The following is an 8,758-nucleotide window of genomic DNA, read 5'->3' on the forward strand; positions in this document are numbered from 1 at the left end:
GAGGACGTTACATCTCGAAGAGAAAAATCGATAGGAATTGAAGTGGGTGTGAAGAAAGAGTCGAGGTTACTGGGATCCACATTGGCATGCACTGGCGCAGCTCAGTATTTTTAGAAGGTGCGTGTGATGAATGTAAACTCAAGTGAGTGCACCGTTCCGTTCCCTTCCGGTCTGCGTGACGAATTTCCGCTCTCAGGCGAGAAGAACTGTTATGTTCGGGTCGTAATTTGTGTGAAGTTATGTCTGTCAACATTTTCAACTGGAGTGCTATATGCAACTAATATGGATGACCTCGACCTATAACAAAGAAGAATACCTTAGTGCTTATATCATTGTACAATTTCTATTACCTAACTACACACAGCTATTTCATTCAAATATATTATATTAGGTCGTTCAAATGAAACTCGACCATCGCTATTAAAAACTAAGAATTACACTTATTGTTTTATACTGGGCACGGTTGCTAACACACTTGTCCCACTGTGACACTAGGTGATGGGTACTGACTTCATAGAATCCCTGTGATTTGGAAATGAATCAATGTTTAACAGCAGTTTGCACCACTTCTTCCGTTGGAAATAATTTCTGCGATTATTCTTCATGTTTTGTGTAAGGTGCCCGAAAGAGTCTATACAGTGTTGGGCTTTGATCATTTGTCCACGTTCTAGAAATTTCACTAGAAGTGAATTTCGATAATCGAAAATGAACGATAGGTGTGTTTCCATTCCATGCTAGACCAACGGAAGTGTGTGCTCAAAATGATGGCACCAGAACTCGTGTCACCTGTCACAACGCTTTGCAAGAACTGATCACTTTCCACCCTATATCGTCTGCGATTCTGTTGACAAATTATGCTCAGCACTTAAAAGAGTGTGGCACCTACTGCGCGCAAACTTTGTGATATTGCAGGTGTTAGTGGAGAATTTTAATGGATACTTCCTTAGATAATATTCAGTAATAAACTACAGTAAGTTCGCTTATCGTTATTCTCATATTCTATTGGATAAAATCATTGACATTATTAATTGAATTTGGCGTGATAGCCTTGAGCGCTTGCCCTGGTCATGGATTGTCCCGTAGAGATGTTCGGTCGGAACAAAACTGCGCACATCTGCTTTCCTTAGGCATGTCTTTCCATATACTGCAACCATTTTGCAAAGGATTTCAGCAAATGTACGCCCTTCTATAGTCAAAAAAATTAATGACAGCACGCTGTCCATTTTGGGCGCTTCCATCTTGCACCATGCGCTTTTATTTTTCCATTTATTCGGAGCAACAGCGACATGTATGCCAACTATACCTATCGATAGAAAGTCTATAACCATTATTGACAATACCCACAAAGCGAGCACCGATCGATACGCCTGTTGCACATAGCAAGCCTCAGTCGAATTTCATTTGAACTAACCATGTATATAGCCTGCCGGTAACCTGTTTGCGATTGAAAGTTTAAACAATATCCTGTTAGTATTACTATTTAAGGACAGCTTTCTTTTACATGCCGTAATATAAATAATGAATTAAAACTTTACTTCCCTTATTGAGGAAGCTATGTGAAGTATTTCATCGCCCTTTGAAAGCCATGGACTCCTGCCCAAATTAAACCTACGAAACTCATATCCAATACCGGGAACGGTAGTGTTTCGTTATCAACTTTGTATTAATTCACGAACATATATTATTGAGCGAATGGGTAATTACATTACAGTATATTAAATCCAGAAACTGCAAAATTATTATAATTGTAAATCGAATAAAGTATTTAGGGATAATATAACTGCAATGCTTTGGGAAAAGTGACATAAGTCAGTGCTCTGTAGCTAAATATTCGCTTATTATTTGAAATTGAAATGGGATGCAAATTTCAGTGTAGTGAGATTGAAACCCGGTTCATGTCATTTCAATTACACATTCTTAACTTAATTCTTACTTAATATTCACTGGCACAGATGAAGATTTAGTCTCATACTCTTCAGAGGTTATCAATATTAACCGTTGTCAAGTTTGAGTGTTTGTTAAAGTAACAAGCTATGGCGCATGAGTGCTAACGTCCTAGGTCAAGGTTAAAAATGGTCAATATATTTAATTTTTGCTTGGTGTTGAAAGTAATTTTAATCTTTATTATAGGTCTAGGTTTGTAACGTCACGAAAAATATGTCATTGATCTTATGCAAAAAGCAATGCGTGTACAACACCAATTAACAATGTAATAAGTGAGGATTGTGCTGTTTTTTTTGTGTGGACAACTAATTGTTGTCTTTGTGAAGTAATTAGGATTATGGCTTCGTATGTGAACTGTCTGTACATTTCCTTTGTCCAGCAGTTATTAGAATATACTGTACATGTGTACAGAAAATACAATTTTTTTCAGTGGATTGTTGGGATAATTAGTTATAAAAGTATTTACTGAGATATATAGATTTTATCATCCGAATTGAACCAACGAATATTGAATTGAGATGTACGTCACAGTATAGAATACTTAATATTAAAATGCACTAAACATATACAAAAATACAACTGTATCTTGTTTTTCTGAGGTATTTATGCCGCAAGATATCGATCTGTTGATATTTTCTGTAAGAGGAGTGGTGAGTCACTTTTAAACGCATGGACGATCATCTAAATCAAATTTTAGTGGGCGATGAATTGGAACGCAACTATAATAGCGTGTAAACGTTGTTAATCTGATTTAACATGGTATATCAGCAACAAAAATTACAATATATGAAAAATATAGTTTACATATGCACGATGTTTCAATAAGTTTGTAAAATGACTTGTCATGTTTCCTTTCGTAAGATTCTATAAGGACGCTACGGCATGTTCTGCTATAGTAGAAAATTTCGAAAACTTTTTGATGTTACATAAAACACTTCAGGCGTTTATTATGGTTTCACGCTTTTAGTTAGTAGCTATATTTATTAATAAGTGTTTGTCCTAAATCTACTTTACTTTGTTTCAATCTGAATAAGAAGCCCTGAAAATCACACTAGTTTTTAAAGATATGTCGATTTAATACTTTTTGCTCTGCATTTTCCTTAAAATATGGTGATAAAGTTTTGACATTTCTTTCTTTCTGTCTAATGAATACAACTTATATGAAACTGTTATATTTTTATTTTGGTTGTAATTAATAAAAAATGAACTAAAACATCAAAACTTTTTACTACGAATTATATAGAATTTGTTTTTACATTATAATATTGAGACTGGGAGCGTTAAGAATTGTTATCAAAATATAATATTAACAATTGAAGGGTTCAGAGCTATAGTGGGCCAAGCGCCATTTATTAATTAAATGATTACCAATATTTAATGAAACATATAGCAAGTAATAGCCAATAAAGTATGCACAGTAAAACTAAATGATATGTAAATCTTCATTAAACTATGGTATTCACTTAACTTTAACTCTTGCTTTCTCCGTTTTTAATAAATGGCGCTTGGCCCACTATGGCTTTGAACCCTTCATTTTTAAGCGCACGGTTAGCGGAATGATTAGACAGTTGATTTTCCCCGCCGGAGATCTGGGCTGAAATCATAGCGAGACCACGTGAAGGAAGATGGTGATGGAGTAGGTTTTCGGGGAGTATTTGTTTTCTCCCGCTATAATTAACTATTTTTTTAATTCAGTGTTCCAGAATGCAACGGGAAAGTATACTATATTTCAAAGAGGGCATCTTCTACCGCGAAACTTTTCGTTAGAATTCCCTGGAGTTGACACCAACGCCTGACTGATCAGGTATAGCCCTTGTCTGCCGTCATAATCTTTTGCAATTTCTTTGCTGATAAATGAGAAGAGATTATTCTTACACAGGAGATACCCAAAGTGATTATATAATACCGCTTATCCTGCTAAATGTCTTTGGATATAAGAATTGATAAAATGATAAGGTATTAATATGATAGTAATAAAATGATAAACAAATAGTAGGCCTATATAATGGTAGGAAAGCCTGAATGATCAGAAAAAAAATGTGAATCGAAACCGCTTCGTATCGTAATGATTTACAGAAATAGATATAGCAGAAATTATCTAACTTCTTGTATTTGTTCAGTTAAGCATCAATTTATACAGAGGGGGAAAAATATCTGGACAAATTTCTTAGAATAATAAGCTTTTTTTTAGTTGGTTATTTAACGACGCTGTATCAACTACTAGATTATTTAGCGTCGATGAAATTGGTGATAGCGAGATGGTATTTGGCGAGATGAGGCCGAGGATTCGCCATAGATTATCTGGCATTCACCTTACGATTGGGGAAAACCTCGGAAAAAACCCAACCAGGTAAGCAGCCCAAGCGGGGATCGAACCCGCGCCCGAGCGCAACTTCAGACCGACTGAGCCACGCCGGTGGCTAATAATAAGTTTGATTTGATCAACCGTATCTGTTAATTATTCATAAGTCTACTGTGTTTCTTCCTACAAATAACCGAAGTGTTAAAAAACCAGTAACAACTAAAATAATATCAATCTTTATTCAGTTTATGGTATATTGAAGAAAATTTTTCATTATCTTTGGCGCGAAGCTTTAAACGACGTAGCAGAGTTCGTTGTCTCATGTGCTCAAAAATGCTGATATCTTCAAATGACTATTACTATTTCTTGAATATGGGTATCAAAAGCCATTTCATCCTCCATCAATGTATAGTAAATTATGTTTTCCATGTATTCCCATGAACACAATTCCAACGGTGTCAGATCTAGCGGCTTCGGAGACCAGGACAAAGATTCAACTTGACGACATGTGACTTCTAGTTTTGGTTTCACCAAGGAGGCTCGGCTAGATAATTTTTCTGCACTCTGTATGTACAGAAATTTCATTTAATTACTTTAAGACAATTATAGGTGTTGTCGTTCCCGATTAAGATACAATTGCTGCAGTAAGTTGTTAGCAATCATGCTTCACGTTTGTTAGATTCTACGTACGTTAGCTTCAAGAAGTCGACTGTGAAGATTACAGTAATTTGGAATTATCTGCTAATATGAGGGAAGTCAGCTCACACCGCTAATACCATATGGCTATTACGCTGTCTATCCGACAGACAGCAGACGAGGGAACAACAAACTCCGGACCTTGACTCTGGGTGAGCGCGAATTGTAAAAAGGTTAAGAACCAACTGACAGCTTCTCTTACTCGTGTTCAATACACAGAACAGAGAGGCAGATCCATTATGAGACACAAAGAAATCTGAGTTAAAAATTCCCTGCTTAATAGGACCTACATTTATTATTTGTATCAGTATATTTGTGGCTGTCAAACTTTCCCGCTTGGTGTTTGAAAATCCTTAGCAAATAAAAGGAAAACTAATTTAAGTAAACATGCTCACATAGAATAAGTCATATTCTTACTAAATTTAATTGAAATACTGCTAAATCTACCATACCACCACTCACCAAAGTTAATAATATTATTAATAATATTAAAATGAAATGTAATAATATTAACACTGTAATATTAAAATTAAATATACCTACTCTAAAGTTCATACTTTTATTGTAACTTACATGTTTAGAAATTAAACGTTTTTACTCTTGCATGTCAATAGTGTTATATTTTAAGATGTGCGTTCCTTCTTAAAAATATACATAGACCTATTAAAACAACCAGCACTTATTGTACTATACAAATGCAGTGACACTTTACGAAATGGTGATATTAAATTTAATTTTTGTCACACATTGTCTGTAAAGTTCTCATCTGAGTTAAATTTGTTAATAAGATATTAATTTTAAAACGAGTGAATCCTTAATATTCGTAATAGTTTTAAATTTTACTACTGTCTAAATACTGTAGAATGTTGTAAAATCTGTTGCTTATAATCGTTCACTAAAATTAATATTTTATTCATTGTCATTTTTATTCACATTTGAGGTATCCTTGCTCGACCTCATAGTTTTTAAATAAATGTGCTATCGCCTACAGGTATAATTCTTACTTTCAACTAAACTACAAAAACGGTCGGAGCGTGGTGCTGACCACATCACCTTCTCATGTCGAGACCAAGAAAGCATGTGAGCTCTATATCCATGTCCTCCATACGCCGTACAAAAGTCATTACGAATTATTGTTCAACAAATATTAAATTTCTGACATTACCTACCCGTAACGTGATGTGAAACAGATACAACATTTAACACAATTGAGTAGAATTTGCGAATCTTCAATATTACCTTGTGGGTATCTATATGATTTTGAATTCTTATTCAACTAATAGGCCTATTAACTTTGTGACATATTCCGTAAAATTATGTGAAACAAAACACAATTTAGTTAAACGATGTTAATGTGTAACGAAATATTGTAAATTATCACAAACTAAGATTATATAGAACATCATACCAATCTACAATATAAGATAAGTAACACATCTATGAAGTATCAATTTATTATTACGAAAGCGCGGAATTTTTTACTGTAGGAAGCAAAATTTAACTATAAACTATAAAATGCTTTAAATTTATGTGATTATTAGTGTACATACTTGCAATTACAGAATCATGTCAATAAGTTTCGTTACTAGACTTTAAGAATACAAATAAAATTATATTATCAAATTTGTAAAATTATTTCGTATTTAATGTCTAATTTGTTTTGAAAATCTTTATGATAACATCATTTCAGTTTCTATTTTAAAACCATTTTTTTAAACAAACGCATATAATATGCTTTATAACAAGATTTTTTTTTACAAAATAATTCTGTGATTTAAACTGAATAATCTAAGTCGATTGGAAGATTATATGTACAGTGTAGCCTTACATATTTAATCTTGAGTATTATATTTCCATAGAAACACTGAAGAAACAGAAACACATCGAAGACTTCATTATTCTTATTACTTTTAACTGAAAGAAATGTCTGTAATGAACGCAGAATAGCAGCACGTACCTTTGTACGTTGTATTTCTCAGATCCTATCGGGTTGCACTGAGATGCAGTCTGTAACACCGAATGACGGCAGAGTCCAAGTATCCCACTCACTTAACACACACGTAAGTCCTGGAACCGAACTACAATCTTCTCCAGCACGAAGAGAGCGCACCTCTTCTCTCCTACCACCAGGACCCACACTGCAACTATGACTTCCTCGGGTCAACTTTTCTTAGTTTTATAAGTGGTCTACCCTCAAGCGGAAACAAACGGTTTACCATTGGCTAAGACGCTTCTATCACGTTACCGGATTGGCTGAGTACTAACTAGGAAGGTAGTTGCAGGTAGCTGCTCATCGCTCGGGTTGAGACAGTACTGTTTTCACTGTCATGGTCACTGGGTAGCGTCGAGGACATTGTTACCACAGCGAGTCATTGTCTTTGTCAAAAACATTTGCATCCTGTTTCAGTTCCCGGCAGTACAGAAATTTTAATACGATTCTTCATAACTAGGTTAACCTCTGTAGCACTTCCACCTTGGTTTCTGGCAGTCTGGAAGGTGGCTGGTGTTGAAACTAACATAAATACTGTTAGAAAATAATATAATAATCATCTTTACTAAATAATATGTACAACTTTCAGCCATTTTTTATTTGTTCTGGAGGCTGGCTCTGGACCTCGCAAAGTGAGGATTACCGTGGAGTAAAGTATTGATGGAATGATGATATTGGTGAAGGGAAACGGGAGAACCCCGAGAAAAACTCCTCGCTGCAGCTTTGTCCATCACAAATTCCTTCGTGACTCAGACGGAGATCGAACCCGGATCGCTACGATGGGAGGCAGAGAGCCTAACCAATCGGCCACGGGCGAGGTTTAGAAAAGAGTATAATGTATTTGTTCATCCACTGTGACTGCCTTGTCGCCTAAAATCTAGTAGACTCTTGTTCGAATCCCAGCAGGAAACTGAAAAGATTTACGTGTTTTTCATAGGGACTGCTTATACACAGCTTGTAATAAGCCGTGACCTTGAACCATGTTGAACACCTGATTAGAGAATTCCTCTAATTATGAATGTCTATTGTTGGTCAACAATTATCAAAATAATGATAACGGGAAGGACCAAAGGGTCCAGTCCTTGAAAGTAGTAGTAGTGATAAATAAAACGATAAGTAGCGCGACAACCCATGCAGAATCATGGCTTCACTTCCGCATGTCTCAGCAGAAGTGAATGATCATCCAACCAGTATAGGGGTAACGTGTGGTTAGCACGATGACCCGTACAGCTTTTATACTTGGTTTTCAAAACCGAATTTCGCTGTTCATTGTAACTCCCCAGATTCATCACGATGCTGGGTGGACACAGGTTCTGTACACTAGCCAAAATTTCATGAGAAAATGTCTTCTATCATGAGGATCGAACCAGCTTTCATTTCCGTATCTCTGGTTAACTCGGGAAGAAAGGGGTGGAAGTATGGGGAAAGTGTTCGTTCCCCCATCCACAAGGCCGGAGCCTTCAATAACGTTTCTGTGTCGTTTGGCAAATACACTATTATCTCTTCTCCTCTCCCCCTAACGTACAATGACGCGAGGGTTGCAGGAAAGGAATGAGTTACGTGTTCCTATTTGTGACGTGAGCTTCAATTGTAGTACAGTTTTGCATCCCTGGGTTACGACATGACGATTTATATCACGCGATTAGGACGCGAGACATTAGCAGTAGCAACTTTAGTAGTAGTAGGCCTAATAGTAAGTTAATTTGACGACTGTTCTACAGCAGACGATATTTAGTGTCGAAGTTCATTATGGGCAAGAAATGGTCGACTAGCTTCATCTGGTGCCCTCTATCAGAATCAGGAAAAGGACGGACAGCTCTTCTTTC

At 35.9% G+C, this 8,758-nt stretch overlaps 1 protein-coding gene across 1 annotated transcript in view; it reads right to left on the reverse strand.

The window, feature by feature from the left end:
* Positions 1-7,098, reverse strand: part of tyn (trynity) — a 115,722-nt gene extending 108,624 nt beyond the window's left edge. Inside the window, exon 1 of the mRNA XM_069841889.1 lies at positions 6,900-7,098. The gene's annotated coding sequence lies outside the window, so the exon portion shown is untranslated. The remainder of the gene's footprint in view (positions 1-6,899) is intronic.
* Between the last annotated feature and the right edge of the window lie 1,660 nt (positions 7,099-8,758).

The sequence above is a fragment of the Periplaneta americana genome, chromosome 12 (assembly GCF_040183065.1).
Source record: "Periplaneta americana isolate PAMFEO1 chromosome 12, P.americana_PAMFEO1_priV1, whole genome shotgun sequence".
Lineage (NCBI taxonomy): Eukaryota > Metazoa > Arthropoda > Insecta > Blattodea > Blattidae > Periplaneta > Periplaneta americana.